The sequence below is a fragment of the Pseudophryne corroboree genome, chromosome 2 (genome assembly GCF_028390025.1).
Source record: "Pseudophryne corroboree isolate aPseCor3 chromosome 2, aPseCor3.hap2, whole genome shotgun sequence".
NCBI lineage: Eukaryota > Metazoa > Chordata > Amphibia > Anura > Myobatrachidae > Pseudophryne > Pseudophryne corroboree.
This window is the reverse complement of record NC_086445.1, coordinates 659,027,644-659,043,028: the sequence shown is the minus strand read 5'-3', so window position 1 is coordinate 659,043,028 and position 15,385 is coordinate 659,027,644.

Genomic DNA, 15,385 nt, shown 5'->3' with positions numbered 1-15,385 from the left:
GACAGATTCCAGCGGGCGACCCCGAACTTCTGGCTCCATGGTGACACCTCCTCACAGGTAGCCTTCCTATCCGATTCCCCCAAACCCTTTTGGCTGCTCCTTTTTATTCCCCTATGGAGCCCTCTGGACCTCCTCCACCCTGGGGCTCCCTGAACAGTGACTGGGTTCTAAGTCCACAGCAACAGCCCATCCCCTAGCCAGTCTGCCCTGTGATCCAATGGTCCAATAAGCTAAGTGGGATTTTCCCGGGCCAGAGGGTGACACACTCCAAGGCAGTGGCACCAAAATCCCTGTCAGCTAGCCTGGTAGGGTCAGCTAAAGTTCAATTAGAGTCCTGCCACAGAAATGTATAGGGACAGTACTGCAATATTCTGTAAAAAAATAAGAATTTACTCACCGGTAATTCTATTTCTCGTAGTCCGTAGTGGATGCTGGGTACTCCGTAAGGACCATGGGGAATAGCGGGCTCCGCAGGAGACTGGGCACTCTAAAAGAAAGATTAGGTACTATATGGTGTGCACTGGCTCCTCCCTCTATGCCCCTCCTCCAGACCTCAGTTAGGGAAACTGTGCCCGGAAGAGCTGACATTACTAGGAAAGGATTTGGAATCCAGGGTAAGACTCATACCAGCCACACCAATCACACCGTACAACTTGTGATAACTATACCCAGTTAACAGTATGAAAACAATAATGAGCCTCATGAACAGATGGCTCATAACAAAACCCTTTAGTTACGCAATAACGTATTGCAGAGAGTCCGCACTTGGGACGGGCTCCCAGCATCCACTACGGACTACGAGAAATAGAATTACCGGTGAGTAAGTTCTTATTTTCTCTGACATCCTAGTGGATGCTGGGTACTCCGTAAGGACCATGGGGATTATACCAAAGCTCCCAAACGGGCGGGAGAGTGCGGATGACTATGCAGCACCGAATGAGAAAACTCAAGGTCCTCCTCAGCCAGGGTATCAAACTTGTAGAATTTTGCAAATGTGTTTGAACCCGACCAAGTAGCAGCTCGGCAAAGTTGTAAAGCCGAGACCCCTCGGGCAGCAGCCCAAGAAGAGCCCACCTTCCTCGTGGAATGGGCTTTTACAGATCCAGGATGCGGCAGTCCAGCCGCAGAATGTGCAAGTTGAATCGTGCTACAGATCCAGCGAGCAATAGTCTGCTTTGAAGCAGGAGCACCCAGCTTGTTGGGTGCATACAGGATAAATAGCGAGTCATTTTTCCTGACTCTAGCCGTCCTGGAAACATAGATTTTCAGGGCCCTGACTACGTCCAGCAACTTGGAATCCTCCAAGTCCCGAGTAGCCGCAGGCACCGCAATAGGTTGGTTCAAATGAAACGCTGATACCACCTTAGGAAGAAATTGGGGACGAGTCCTCAATTCCGCCCTATCCATATGGAAAATCAGATAAGAGCTTTTACATGACAAAGCCGCCAATTCTGACACACGCCTGGCCGAAGCCAAGGCCAACAGCATGACCACTTTCCACGTGAGATATTTTAGCTCCACGGTTTTAAGTGGCTCAAACCAATGCGACTTTAGGAAATCCAACACCACGTTGAGATCCCAAGGTGCCACTGGAGGCACAAAAAGGGCTGAATATGCAGCACCCCTTTAACAAATGTATGAACTTCAGGCAGTGAAGCCAGTTCTTATTGGAAGAAAATCGACAGAGCCGAAATCTGGACCTTAATGGAACCCAATTTTAGGCCCATAGTCACCCCTGACAGTAGGAAGTGCAGAAATCGACCCAGTTGAAATTCCTCCGTTGGGGCCTTCCTGGCCTCACCCCAAGCAACATATTTCCGCCATATGCGGTGATAATGTTTTGCGGTCACATACTTCCTAGCTTTAATCAGCATACGAATGACTTCCTCCGGAATGCCCTTTCCCTTTAGGATCCGGTGTTCAACCGCCATGCCGTCAAACGCAGCCGCGGTAAGTCTTGGAACAGACAGGGCCCCTGCTGCAGCAGGTCCTGTCTGAGCGGCAGAGGCCATGGGTCCTCTGAGATAATTTCTTGAAGTTCTGGGTACCAAGCTCTTCTTGGCCAATCCGGAACAATGAGTATAGTTCTTACTCCTCTCCTTCTTATTATCCTCAGTACCTTGGGTATGAGAGGAAGAGGAGTGAAAACATAACCAACTGGTACACCCATGGTGTCACTAGAGCGTCCATAGCTATCGCCTGAGGGTCCCTTGACCTGGCGCAATATCTTTATAGCTTTCTGTTGAGGCGGGATGCCATCATGTCCACCTGTGGCCGTTCCCAACGGTTTACAATCAGCTGGAAGACTTCTGGATGAAGTCCCCACTCTCCCGGCTGGAGGTCGTGCCTGCTGAGGAAGTCTGCTTCCCAGTTGTCCACTCCCGGAATGAACACTGCTGACAGTGCTATCACGTGATTCTCCGCCCATCGAAGAATCCTTGTGGCTTCTGCCATTGCCACCCTGCTTCTTGTGCCGCCCTGGCGGTTTACATGGGCGACCGCTGTGATGTTGTCTGACAGAATCAGAACCTGTTGGTTTTGAAGCAGAGGTTCTGCTTGACTCAGGGCGTTGTAAATGGCCCTTAGTTCCAGAATATTTATGTGTAGGGAAGTTTCCTGACTCGACCATTGTCCCTGGAAGTTTCTTCCCTGGGTGACTGCCCCCCAACCTCGGAGGCTTGCATCCTTGGTCACCAGGACCCAGTCCTGTATGCCGAATCTGCGGCCTTCGAGCAGATGAGCACTCTGCAGCCACCACAGTAGAGACACCCTGGCCCTCGGGGACAGGGTGGTTAACCGATGCATCTGGAGATGCGATCCGGACTCCAACAGATCCCACTGGAAGGTCCTTGCATGGAACCTGCCGAAGGGAATTGCTTCGTAAGAAGCTACCATCTTTCCCAGGACTCGCGTGCAGTGATGCACCGACACCTGCTTTGGTTTCAGGAGGTCCCTGACCAGAGATGATAATTCCTGGGCCTTCTCCTCCGGGAGAAAGATTTTCTTCTGTTCTATGTCCAGAATCATGCCCAAGAACAGCAGACGCGTCACAGGAATCAGCTGCGACTTTGGGATATTCAGAATCCAGCCGTGCTGATGCATCACTTCCTGAGATAGTGCTACGCTGACTAGCAACTGCTTTTTGGACCTCGCCTTTATAAGGAGATCGTCCAAGTACGGAATAATAATGACTCCCTTCTTTCGGAGGAGCATCATCATTTCGGCCATTACCTTGGTAAATACCCGCAGTGCCGTGGACAGACCAAACTGCAACGTCTGGAATTGGTAATGACAGTCCTGTACCACAGACCTGAGGTACTTTGAACTTGAACTTTTTTATATAAATGTTCAAGGATTTTAAATTTTAGAATGGGTCTCACCGAACCGTCTGGTTTCGGTACCACAAACATTGTGGAATAGTAACCCCGTCCCTGTTGAAGGAGGGGTACCTTGATTATCACCTGCTGAAGATACAGCTTGTGAATTGCCGCCAGTACTACCTCCCTTTCTCTGAGGGCAGCAGGCAAGGCTGATTTGAGGTAACGGCGAGGGGGAGTCGCCTCGAACTCCAGCTTGTATCCCTGTGATACTACTTGCAGAACCGAGGGATCCACCTATGAGCGAGCCCACTGGTCGCTGAAGTTCCGGAGATGCGCCCCCACCGCACCTGGCTCCGCCTGTGGAGCCCCAGCGTCATGCGGTGGACTTAGAGGAAACGGGGGAAGATTTTTGATCCTGGGAACTGGCTGTCTGGTGCAGCCTTTTCCCTCTTCCCTTGCCTCTGGCAGAAAGGAAACGCCTTTGACCCGCTTGCTTTTCTGAGGCCAAAAGGACTGTACCTGATAATACGGTGCTTTCTTAGGCTGTGAGGGAACCTGAGGTAAAAATGTCGACTTCCCAGCTGTTGCTGTGGATACGAGGTCCGAGAGACCATCCCCAAACAATTCCTCACCCTTATAAGGCAGAACCTCCATGTGCCTTTTAGAATCAGCATCACCTGTCCACTGCCGGGTCCATAATACCCTCCTGGCAGAAATGGACATTGAATTAATTCTGGATGCCAGCCGGAAAATATCCCTCTGTGCATCCCTCATATATAAGACGACGTCTTTAATATGCTCTATGGTTAGCAAAATAGTATACCTGTCGAGGGCAACAATATTATCTGACAGGGTATCAGACCACGCTGCAGCAGCACTACACCTCCATGCTAAGGCAATTGCGGGTCTCAGTATAGTACCTGAGTGTGTATATACAGACTTCAGGATTGCCTCCTGCTTTCTATCAGCAGGCTCCTTCAAGGTGGCCGTATCCTGAGACGGCAGTGCCACCTTTTTTGACAAACGTGTGAGCGCCTTATCCACCCTAGGGGATATCTCCCAACGTGACCTATCCTCTGGCGGGAAAGGGTACGCCATCAGTAACTTTTTAGAAATTACCAGTTTCTTATCGGGGGAAGCCCACGCTTCTTTACACACTTCATTCAACTCATCTGATGGGGGAAAAAACACTGACTGCTTTTTCTCCCCAACATAATACCCTTTTTAGTGGTACTTAGGTTAATGTCAGAAATGTGTAACACATTTTTCATTGCCGTAATCATGCAACGGATGCCCCTAGTGGATTGTGTATATGTCTCATCCTCGTCGACACTGGAGTCAGACTCCGTGTCGACATCTGTGTCTGCCATCTGAGGTAGCGGGCGTTTTTGAGCCCCTGATGGCCTTTGAGACGCCTGGGCAGGCGCGGGCTGAGAAGCCGGCTGTCCCACGGCTGTTACGTCATCCAGCCTTTTATGTAAGGAGTTGACACTGTCGGTTAATACCTTCCACATATCTACCCACTCTGGTGTCGGCCCCGCAGGGGGTGACATCACATTTATCGGCACCTGCTCCGCCTCCACATAAGCCTCCTCATCAAAGATGTCGACACAGCCGTACCGACACACCGCACACACACAGGGAATGCTCTGACTGAGGACAGGACCCAACAGAAGTCCTTTGGGGAGACAGAGAGAGAGTATGCCAGCACACACCACAGCGCTATTTAATCAGGGATTTACACTAAGACAAGTGATTTTCCCTATAGTTGCTTTACATTACAGTTTAACGCCTAAATTTAGTGCCCCTCTCTTTTTAACCCTTTGAGCCTGAAAACTACAGGGGAGAGCCTGGGGAGCTGTCTTCCAGCTGAGCTGTGAAGAGAAAATGGCGCCAGTGTGCTGAGGGAGATAGCCCCGCCCCTTTCTCGGCGGACTTCTCCCGCTTTTATATGTAGTTTATGGCGGGGGAATTTGCACATATATAGTTTATTTGACTATATTATGTGCTGTTCGCCATTGTAAGGTACTCAAATTGCAGCCCAGGGCGCCCCCCCCAGCGCCCTGCACCCATCAGTGACCGGAGTGTGTGGTGTGCATAGGGAGCAATGGCGCACAGCTGCAGTGCTGTGCGCTACCTTAATGAAGACCGAAGTCTTCTGCCGCCGATTTCCAGGATTCTCTTCTTGCTTCTGGCTCTGCAAGGGGGACGGCGGCGCGGCTCCGGGACCGGAAGACCGAGGCTGGGCCTGTGTTCGATCCCTCTGGAGCTAATGGTGTCCAGTAGCCTTAGAAGCCCAAGCTAGCTGCAAGCAGGTAGGTTCGCTTCTCTCCCCTTAGTCCCTCGTAGCAGTGAGTCTGTTGCCAGCAGATCTCACTGAAAATAATAAACCTAACAAACACTTTCTTTTCTAGAAGCTCAGGAGAGCCCCTAGTGTGCAACCAGCTCGGGCCGGGCACAGATTCTAACTGAGGTCTGGAGGAGGGGCATAGAGGGAGGAGCCAGTGCACACCAGATAGTACCTAATCTTTCTTTTAGAGTGCCCAGTCTCCTGCGGAGCCCGCTATTCCCCATGGTCCTTACGGAGTACCCAGCATCCACTAGGACGTCAGAGAAAAATAGGGGGTCCTTCTTCCTTATATAATACCTATGGGGGTATTACAAGAGTACAGAATTTACCAGTCTTCTCTCTGGTCCTCCTCGGCAGCTCAGCTGTTCTAATACAGCTGCAGCTCCCAAGGAGCTTTACTTCACTGCAGTGTGAAGTCTCGCCAGATTTGATTTTAAACACAGAGCTGAGAAAAAGCAGAGCAGCTTTGCTGAATTTCGAGTCCCAGCCAACACTACGTTACAGCCTGCTCTGCTCCATGGCGTGGCCCGTGGCAGCCAGACAGGTACTTAAGTGCCCAACAATTTCATATATATAGAAAGAGAGGAAGTTTACAGGTTTCTAACCACTCTTATTTGTCCTGTTAATATATATATATATATATATATATATATATATATTAGTGCTGGGCAACGATTAAAATTTGTAGTCGCAATTAATCGCAGGATTTCATGCGATTAATAGCGATTAATCGTATTGTTAGCCGACTAAAGACAATAATGAATTCAAAAGTAGTGTATTGCGCACTTTTAGTACTTCTATATGAACTACACAGCAAAAACATTTGGTTTGCAGTTTTCCCTTAACACAGTAGCATTTAAAAAACTTTAAAAATTAAAATTAAAAAATAAAATATGTTTTCTGAGAATCTAAATCTGTTTTCTTACCCAGATTTTTCTTCCCACCAGATTGGACAGATATATTTTAGGTGTGTAACCTATTTACTGCTCTGCACCAAGCCAGTTGCTAAGACACACAAGGTTATTTACATTTTCAGATGATAAAGAAACTCTCCTCTTCTGTACAATATGACCAGCAAGAGAAAACAACCTTTCACAGAGTACTGATGTTGCAGGTGTGGCCAAGTACTTCTGTGCAATGGAGGCCAGCCTGCATGTTTGGACCACCACTCTAATGGACAGGACTCTGTACTGATGGTGGGCTCCGCTCTGAATCGACGCACACTGTTCTCAACTGAATCTTCCTCCTGTTCAGAATCAGACTCTGATGAAGCAGCCAATAGGGCTAACTTTTTATTTGGTGGCTCTGATGTTGTTGCTTCCACAGGTTTCTCTGCAACAAACCTCTGTTCCTTTAGTAAGTTGGTGACTAAGGCCCACACCTCACCCCTCTCAGCTCTGGGTATACACTTGAGGTCCTTGAATCTAGGGTCCAATGCGGTAGCAATCTTCAGATATGCAATGTTGGCATTTTCTTTGCGTGTCTCCAGGTCTGTTCTGAATGTAGACTTAAATTTGACCACGTAGGCTGGGTCATCATCTGAACTCTCCATGACCCGAGAGAGATGGCAAAAAGCAGGCAGAACCACAGAGCATGAAACATACTTTTCTCCTCCCAGAAGTTCAGTCACATACCTGCAACAGTAAAAAAAAATCAAACCCATTTCTTTGGGTACGGGAGAATGCTGGTGGTCAGAAGACCGACAGCGGCATCCTGGAATCCAGATACCCAAAAGTCCCCGGTAAGTATACTAACCCTCCCTACCCTTAACCCTCCCTGCTCCCTACTAACCCTAACCCTCCCTGCTCCCTACTAACCCTAACCATCCCTGCTCCCTACTAACCCTAACCCTCCCTGCTTCCTACCCACCACCAGTAAGTGCCTAAACCTACCTAACTACATCCCATTCATGCTATATTTTTTACAGACAGGACAGTGGAAAAATTAAATATATGAAGTATGTAAAATATACCTGCAGGGCTCCAGTAGCGTTTCCAACCTCTGCAGTTTGTCCATTTCAGCTGTAGTTGGCATGGCAATCTTGGTGTTGTGTGTGGTGAGGACATCCCTCAGTGCCTGTTCATTTCTACAGACACTTTTTATCATGTCCAGAGTCGAATTCCATCTGGTTGGAATATCTTGTATAAGCGACTCCTTATTTTGTCTATGTTGAAATTGTTGTTTTTGTAATTCTGCAGCACTTGCTGGACTGTGTTTAAAGTGGCCTACAACTTTTCTGCATTTGGCCAGGACATTGTCAAACGCACTGTTCTGCAGAGATACTGTGACAGAACGCTGGAGACTGTGCGCAGTGCAGGGGACATGTTCAAAAGGCAGGTGTCTTGCAGCAGCAATCATATTTCTTGCACTATCTGTGCTAAGTGTGCCGACTTTATCTGAAATGTTCCACTCCTGTGCAACATGAATAAAATGTTCAGCGCACATTTCAGCAAAATGTCTCTTCTGTTTTCATTACAGTCAGAGCATGTGAATGTAGCTCCCAGTGTTCATCAATATAATGCACTGTAACTCCGAGGTAATTATGGTTACCCAGCGATGTCCAGTAATCTCCAGTGAGAGCAACATGTGGTACACATTGTAACGCCATCGCTTTTGTAGTACTCTCCTTTTCATACAAGTCATGTATTCTTCTTGTGATGGTGCGTCTTGAGGGAGGCTCATACGTGCTGTCATTCGTTGCGATCCTAAGAACATTCCTCAGACCGACATCTTCGACAATACTAATTGGCCTGCAGTTTGTAGCTATCCACTTCGCTATGTTATTTGTTAGCTTTTCTTGCTTTTGTTTATCTATACTTCTCCCATACGCTGTATCCAATGTAGTCTGCCGAAGCTTGCCTCCACTGTTTGTTTGAGTGGGTGAGTTGCTGGCATCAACGGTGTGTATTGCATTTAAGTGATACTTCAGACTCGAAGTACTCCGGTGATAAGAAAATTCAGCTTTGCAGTGTTTACAAATAACTTTGGTTTTATCAACTGTGCCATCTGGTAGAGATTTAAAATGAAAATGTCCATGTAAGATTTCGGTTCCTTTCTCCATTTTCTGTGAAAAAATTTTTAAATAAATAAAATTAAATTTATTTAAAAAAAGTAAAACAAACTGTATTTTTTGTTTATAGCAGATTAGGCACCCCAGCAATAAAAGGGAGTATAATAGCTCAGCAGGGAGACCTTAATGAACGAAGGAGGCCCAAACTTCCACTAACTCTCCTGTTAATATAAGCAATATCAGCCCCAATGTACATAAACCCGTCACATCCAGTCCCACAGCGGCATTGATAGAACTTGCGCGCATGCTGCGGAACCATTCTCATCCAGTCCCACAGCGGCACCCGCCAGAGAAGAGAAGGGCTGCCCTGCTCGCTGCAACCCACGCGACTGAGGTTTCTCCTCAGCCACGTAACTAAGTTACCCAGTTCCGGCCAGCGCGCGCTACGGGATCCCACTCACCCAGTCCCACTGCTTGTGTTCTAGCTTAGAACTCTTAGAGCTTAGGCTCTGTATAAAAACCAGTACTCACAGAGATATTGTGAAGATGTCTCGGTCTCAAGAGGTTATGGCGGCTGGCGGCTTCCTCCTCTCAGGCGGCATCCGGTGGCTTCCTCTTCTCCGGCGGCATCCAGTGGCTTCTCCATCAAGGGGGTCAGATGAATAACTGCTTCCGGCGGCTTCTTCCGGCGCAGCAGCATTAACGGCGTTAACAATATTATCGCCGTTATTGCCTTATGGCGTTAACGCGTTAATAACGCGTTATCTTGCCCAGCACTAATATAGAAAGAGAGGAAAACGATCTTCCAGGCAGAGAACCAAAGTTGAGGAACCTTCACTAACTGAACCTAATAAGGGTATCTTTAACATATCCAAAATATAGGCTTAATCCAGTTGAGGAAAAAGTGTTATCGAAAGGTTTGTCTTATGCTACCTCATCGGGTCTAAATAAGGTGAATACGTATATTGATTTAAATCTCTATGTAAGGAATCTCACTCTAAAGAGGCATTTTCTTAGAAAAACAGATGCACCAGTAAGGAACTGGGATCAAAACAAGGGGGAATCTGGTCTAAGATTAAAATCTACCTTTTATCCCTTGGAATCAAAGGGTCCTTACATAGAGATGTTCAGCCAAATGATGAAAAAGGATCTGGAAAGTCTTGATACTAATGTAAGGAAAACTAACAACTTGAGTAAATTAGAACATCAGGCCCTGAAGGGTTTAACCACAAATAGGGATATAGTAATAAAAAATGCTGACAAGGGGGGTGGGATAGTGCTTATGGATAGGGAATATTATGTGGGAGAAGCACATAGGTTACTCAATGATTCTGAATCATATTTGAAGTTAAAGGATGACCCTACGACTGGATTTTTATCTATCCTGGAGGGTATCCTGAAGGATGGTCTATCCACTAATAGCATCTCACTTAGTGAATATAATTATTTATACAATCGGCATCCACGGATGGCCACATTTTATCATATTCCCAAAATCCATAAGAGTCTATCCCACCCCCCAGGAAGACCCATCATTAGTGGCATTAGGTCACTTACATCTAGAGTCTCTGAGTTTGTGGATTGTTATATTAAGAAATATGTTTCTAGTCTAGATTCTTATATTCAAGACACTACTGCGGTCTTGCACTTACTAAAGGGATTAAAATGGCAGGAATCTTATAAATGGTGTTCGATTGATGTTCAATCGCTCTACACGTCGATTCCACATGACAAGGGAATTCTGGCAGTAGAGGCCAAACTCAAGGAAGACCCTGAGATCAGTGATACAAAGTGTAAATTCATTTGCCAGTGTTTAGAATTTGTGCTTAAGTATAACTACTTTACATTTTTGGAAGAATGGTACCAACAGGTATGCGGGTCGGCCATGGGGAGCATTTGTGCCCCAAGCCTAGCTAACATCTACATGGACCAAAGGGAGGCTGAAACGTTGAAAGGTGAGATGAGATCCAAAATTGTCATGTATAAAAGATACATAGACGATTTGATTATTGTCTGGGATGGGAATGAAATGGAGTGGCTTGAATTTTTGGGAAAAATTAATGTGAATACATATAATTTGAGATTCACTGGTACGTTTGATCCAAATAGGCTAGAATTCTTGGATCTAGTCATATCCACTGAAGACTTTTTAAATACAGGTCAGATAGAGACCTTTACACATTTTAAAAAGGTAGATAGCAACAGCTATTTGGATTTTAAGAGTTGTCATCTTCCTCAGTGGAAGGAGAATATACCGTACTCCCAATATACTCGACTAAGAAGAAATTGCACCAACCTCTCCAAGTTTGATGAACAAGCAGAAATATATTTAGACAGATTCATGGAGAGGGGCTACCCTAAAGATCTTACACAGAAGGCTATGCTTAAAGCTAGGGATAGGGACAGAGATTCGTTATTGGTATATAAGAATAAAGATAAGGGAGAACGTAAGATTTTCTGCCCACTGGTTACACAATTTAGAACGGGTTTTAGGGATTTGGAGAGAATAGCCCAAAAAAATTGGAAGATTCTCAAATTGGACCCCGTATTGGGACATGAGCTCCCAAAAAAACCTGACATTATCTATAGAAAGGCAAGATCCCTAAAAACTATGATATCAAAAAGTAAACTTGAGAAGGTTCAGGTGGAAAAGGATGCTCATTTCCTTGCACCCGTGAAAGGCTTTTTTCAGTGTGGGGGGTGCAAAGTTTGTAATCTGGCTGATAAAGGGGCCAAAAAGATCATGGAGAAAAATTCCCTACGTCATAATCACATTATTCAATCTTTTATAAATTGTAATACTAGCTTCTGTATTTACGTTCTCATGTGCCCCTGCGGTCTTAGATATGTTGGAAAGACCAAAAGAGTACTGAAAACTAGAATACTTGAGCATAGTAGAAATATTAAGAATAGAGTTATGAATCACAGCGTTCCAAGGCATTGTCTAGAACGACATAACGCAGATCCGTCCCTTTTAAGATTTGCCGGTATCGAACATGTGGCACTCACTAAAGAGGGAGGAAATAGAGAGGAACGTTTACTTAAGAGGGAGACATTCTGGATATTAACACTTAATACGCTGATCCCTCATGGTCTCAATGAAAACTATGAGATCACTCCGTTTATTAGAGACAGATAATATACTCTGTCTGGACTTTTTCTGTCTATAGATTTCCTCAAATAAGGGGAGCCACTAATCAGGGCTCCAGGAGAATGGCTGCTATATGTAACTCTCATTAACAATGTATGGTACTCTGATAGTGACATTTTTTGTTACATATATATTTTTTGTCATACTCTGATCTTTCTGATGTGAGAAAATGGGTTTCTAAATGCAGGAGGATTGTGCAATAGAAGCGTATAGCTCTGTTTATCAATGGGAATAATCTGACAACATATAGGGGTATATGCAATAGCGGGCGAATTTCAAAAAAAGGCGAATTCCGGAACGTTTTCGCCTCAAAAAATCAATTCGCCTATGCAGTGCAGTACTTTTTCGCAAAAAAACGGACCGTCAAAATTCGCCTTTACTCAATTCGCCTTTTTCCGCATTCGCCTTTTCTGCAATGGTACAGATGCTGCAATTCGCCTCCAGCATATTCAATTCAAGTTTGGAAATTCGCCTGCAGTGCTTTTAGACAGCAAATTCGCGATTTTCAATCCGCCACACTTTGGAGGGTGAAAACAAATAAAAAAAATTTAAACATGTTTTTTTTTGTGTTTTTTTTTTTTTGGAATAGCAGATCTATTTATATTAGAAGGGATTAGGTACTTTTTTTTTTGGGGGGGGGAGGCACAAATATTATTTATATATTTTTTTAAATAATTTTTTTTTTTTTTTTTTATTGCTGGAACGGTAAAATCAGGAAAAAAAATGGCGTGGGGTCCCCCCTCCAAAGCATAACCAGCCTCGGGCTCATTGAGCTGGTCCTGGTTCTAAAAATGCGGGGGAAAAATTGACAGGGGATCCCCCGTATTTTTAAAACCAGCACCGGGCTCTGCGCCTGATGCTGGTGCCAAAAATACGGGGGACAAAACGAGTAGGGGTCCCCCGTATTTTTAACACCAGCATCGGGCTCCACTAGCTGGACAGATAATGCCACAGCCGGGGGTCACTTTTATGCCGTGCCCTGCGGCCGTGGCATCAAATATCCAACTAGTCACCCCTGGCCGGGGTACCCTGGGGGAGTGGGGACCCCTTCAATCAAGGGGTCCCCCCCCCCCCAGCCACCCAAGGGCCAGGGGTGAAGCCCGAGGCTGTCCCCCCCATCCAATGGGCTGCGGATGGGGGGGCTGATAGCCTTTGTGATAAAAAAAAGATATTGTTTTTTCCATTAGTACTACAAGTCCCAGCAAGCCTCCCCCGCAAGCTGGTACTTGGAGAACCACAAGTACCAGCATGCGGGAGAAAAACGGGCCCGCTGGTACCTGTAGTACTACTGGAAAAAAAATACCCAAATAAAAACAGGAGACACACACCGTCGACAGTAAAACTTTATTTCATACACCGACACACACATACTTACCTGTGTTGACACGCCGACTGCAACGATCTCCGACGATCCGAGGGTACCTGTCAAAAAATTATACTCACCTTCCAGCGTCCAGAGGTCCAGGTCCAGAGGTAAATCCACGTACTTTGTAAAAAAAAAAAAACGATCACCGAGCCATACCGGACTAGAAAGGGGTCCAATGTTTTCACATTAGACTCCTTTCTCCCGAATGCCGGGACATCACGTGACTCCTGTCACTGATGTCCCTTCAGCCAATCAGGAAGCGCTACTGCCGTGGCGCTCACCTGATTGGCTGGACGCCGTCTGTACTCTGACAGCGCCTCGCAAAGCCGCTCCATTACTTTCAATGGTGGGAACTTAGCGGCTAGCGGTGAGGTCACCCGCCGGTCAGCGGCTGACCGGCGGGTGACCTCACCGCTAGCCGCTAAGTTCCCACCATTGAATATAATGGAGGGAGCTGTGCGATGCGCTGTCACAGCGATCAGCCAATCAGGTGAGCGCAACGAAGTTGCGCTTCCTGATTGGCTTAGAGACCTGTCAGTGACAGCTGTCACTGACAGGTCTTATTCGTGGAAAGGTGTCCCATGTGTCAGCATGGGACCCCTTTCAGTCCGTTTTTGGTGCGGATAAATGCGTTTTATTTTTTTGCCAAGTACGTGGATTTATCTCTGGACCCTGGTTAAGGTGAGTATATTGAACTTTGCTTTTCAGGTATCCGTGGATTCTACAGGGAGAAGAGGACCGATGTCGGCGTGTGAACATAGGTAAGTATGTGTGTGTCGGTAGTGTGAAATAAAGTTTTACTGTCGACGGTGTGTGTGTCCTGTTTTTATTTGGGTATTTTTTTCCAGTAGTACTACAGGTACCAGCGGGCCCGTTTTTCTCCCGCATGCTGGTACTTGTGGTTCTCCAAGTACCAGCTTGCGGGGGAGGCTTGCTGGGACTTGTAGTACTAATGGAAAAAACAATATCTTTTTTTTTAACACAAAGGCTATCAGCCCCCCCATCCGCAGCCCATTGGATGGGGGGGGACAGCCTCGGGCTTCACCCCTGGCCCTTGGGTGGCTGGGGGGGGGGGACCCCTTGATTGAAGGGGTCCCCACTCCCCCAGGGTACCCCGGCCAGGGGTGACTAGTTGGATATTTGATGCCACGGCCGCAGGGCACGGCATAAAAGTGACCCCCGGCTGTGGCATTATCTGTCCAGCTAGTGGAGCCCGGTGCTGGTTTTAAAAATACGGGGGATCCCTGGCCGATTTTTCCCCTGCATTTTTAGAACCAGGACCAGCTCGATGAGCCCGAGGCTGGTTATGCTTTGGAGGGGGGACCCCACGCCATTTTTTTTTCGGGTTTTTCCCCGTTTTTTCCCGTTTTGTAAAATCGCGGCAAAATCCGCCAAATCGGCCGATTTTCGCCCGCGACTCTGGCGAATCCGTTTTTCATTGCATATGGTGAATTCCGGAAGCCACCTTCCGGAATTCACCTGGCGAATTTGGTCGAATTGAAAAAACGGCGATAATTGCCGCGAATTCGCCCGCTATTGCATATACCCCATTGTGAGCAATTTGAAACTGATAGATACATTTATTGCATTACTGTCTATTATAACTATAATTGCATGTTTTTTCACAGTTTGCTTAAGCCGCTTATTGCTTTTGATTGTGGCTGGCTGTCATTCGGATATTATGTGAAATGAAAAAATGTAGGGCTAGACCATAACTAGATATTATTATTAAACTGTATAATTAGCATAGATGGATGGTAGCATATTCTTGTATGAAGTTTGCACTAGCACTTTATTTGGCAGACACCTAATGATTAAAAAACTAAACATCAATGTGGAAATTAATTAGTTTAATTGAGGTTAGATAAGTGTGTTTTACTGATAAAAATGTATAATCCATTCTTAAAATGTTCTGAGTATGTGGGCTACTGGGTATTTATTGATATATGCTTGCCCGGTAGATGTTTAAATATCTGTGTAATTATCTGTGTATTACTGTTTCATGCTAAGGCTGTAATTGAGGAGAACCAATATAACTGCTGCTAATTAGTGGATACAGCTTGTAAAATATCTTGCTGTGATATATATAGCTCCCATTACGTCTGACAAGCCAGCCTCCTGACGAAGTAACTACGAAACGAGTAGAGGCGGGGCTTGCCAGACGTGCGTCTTCTCCCACCCGGCTCAC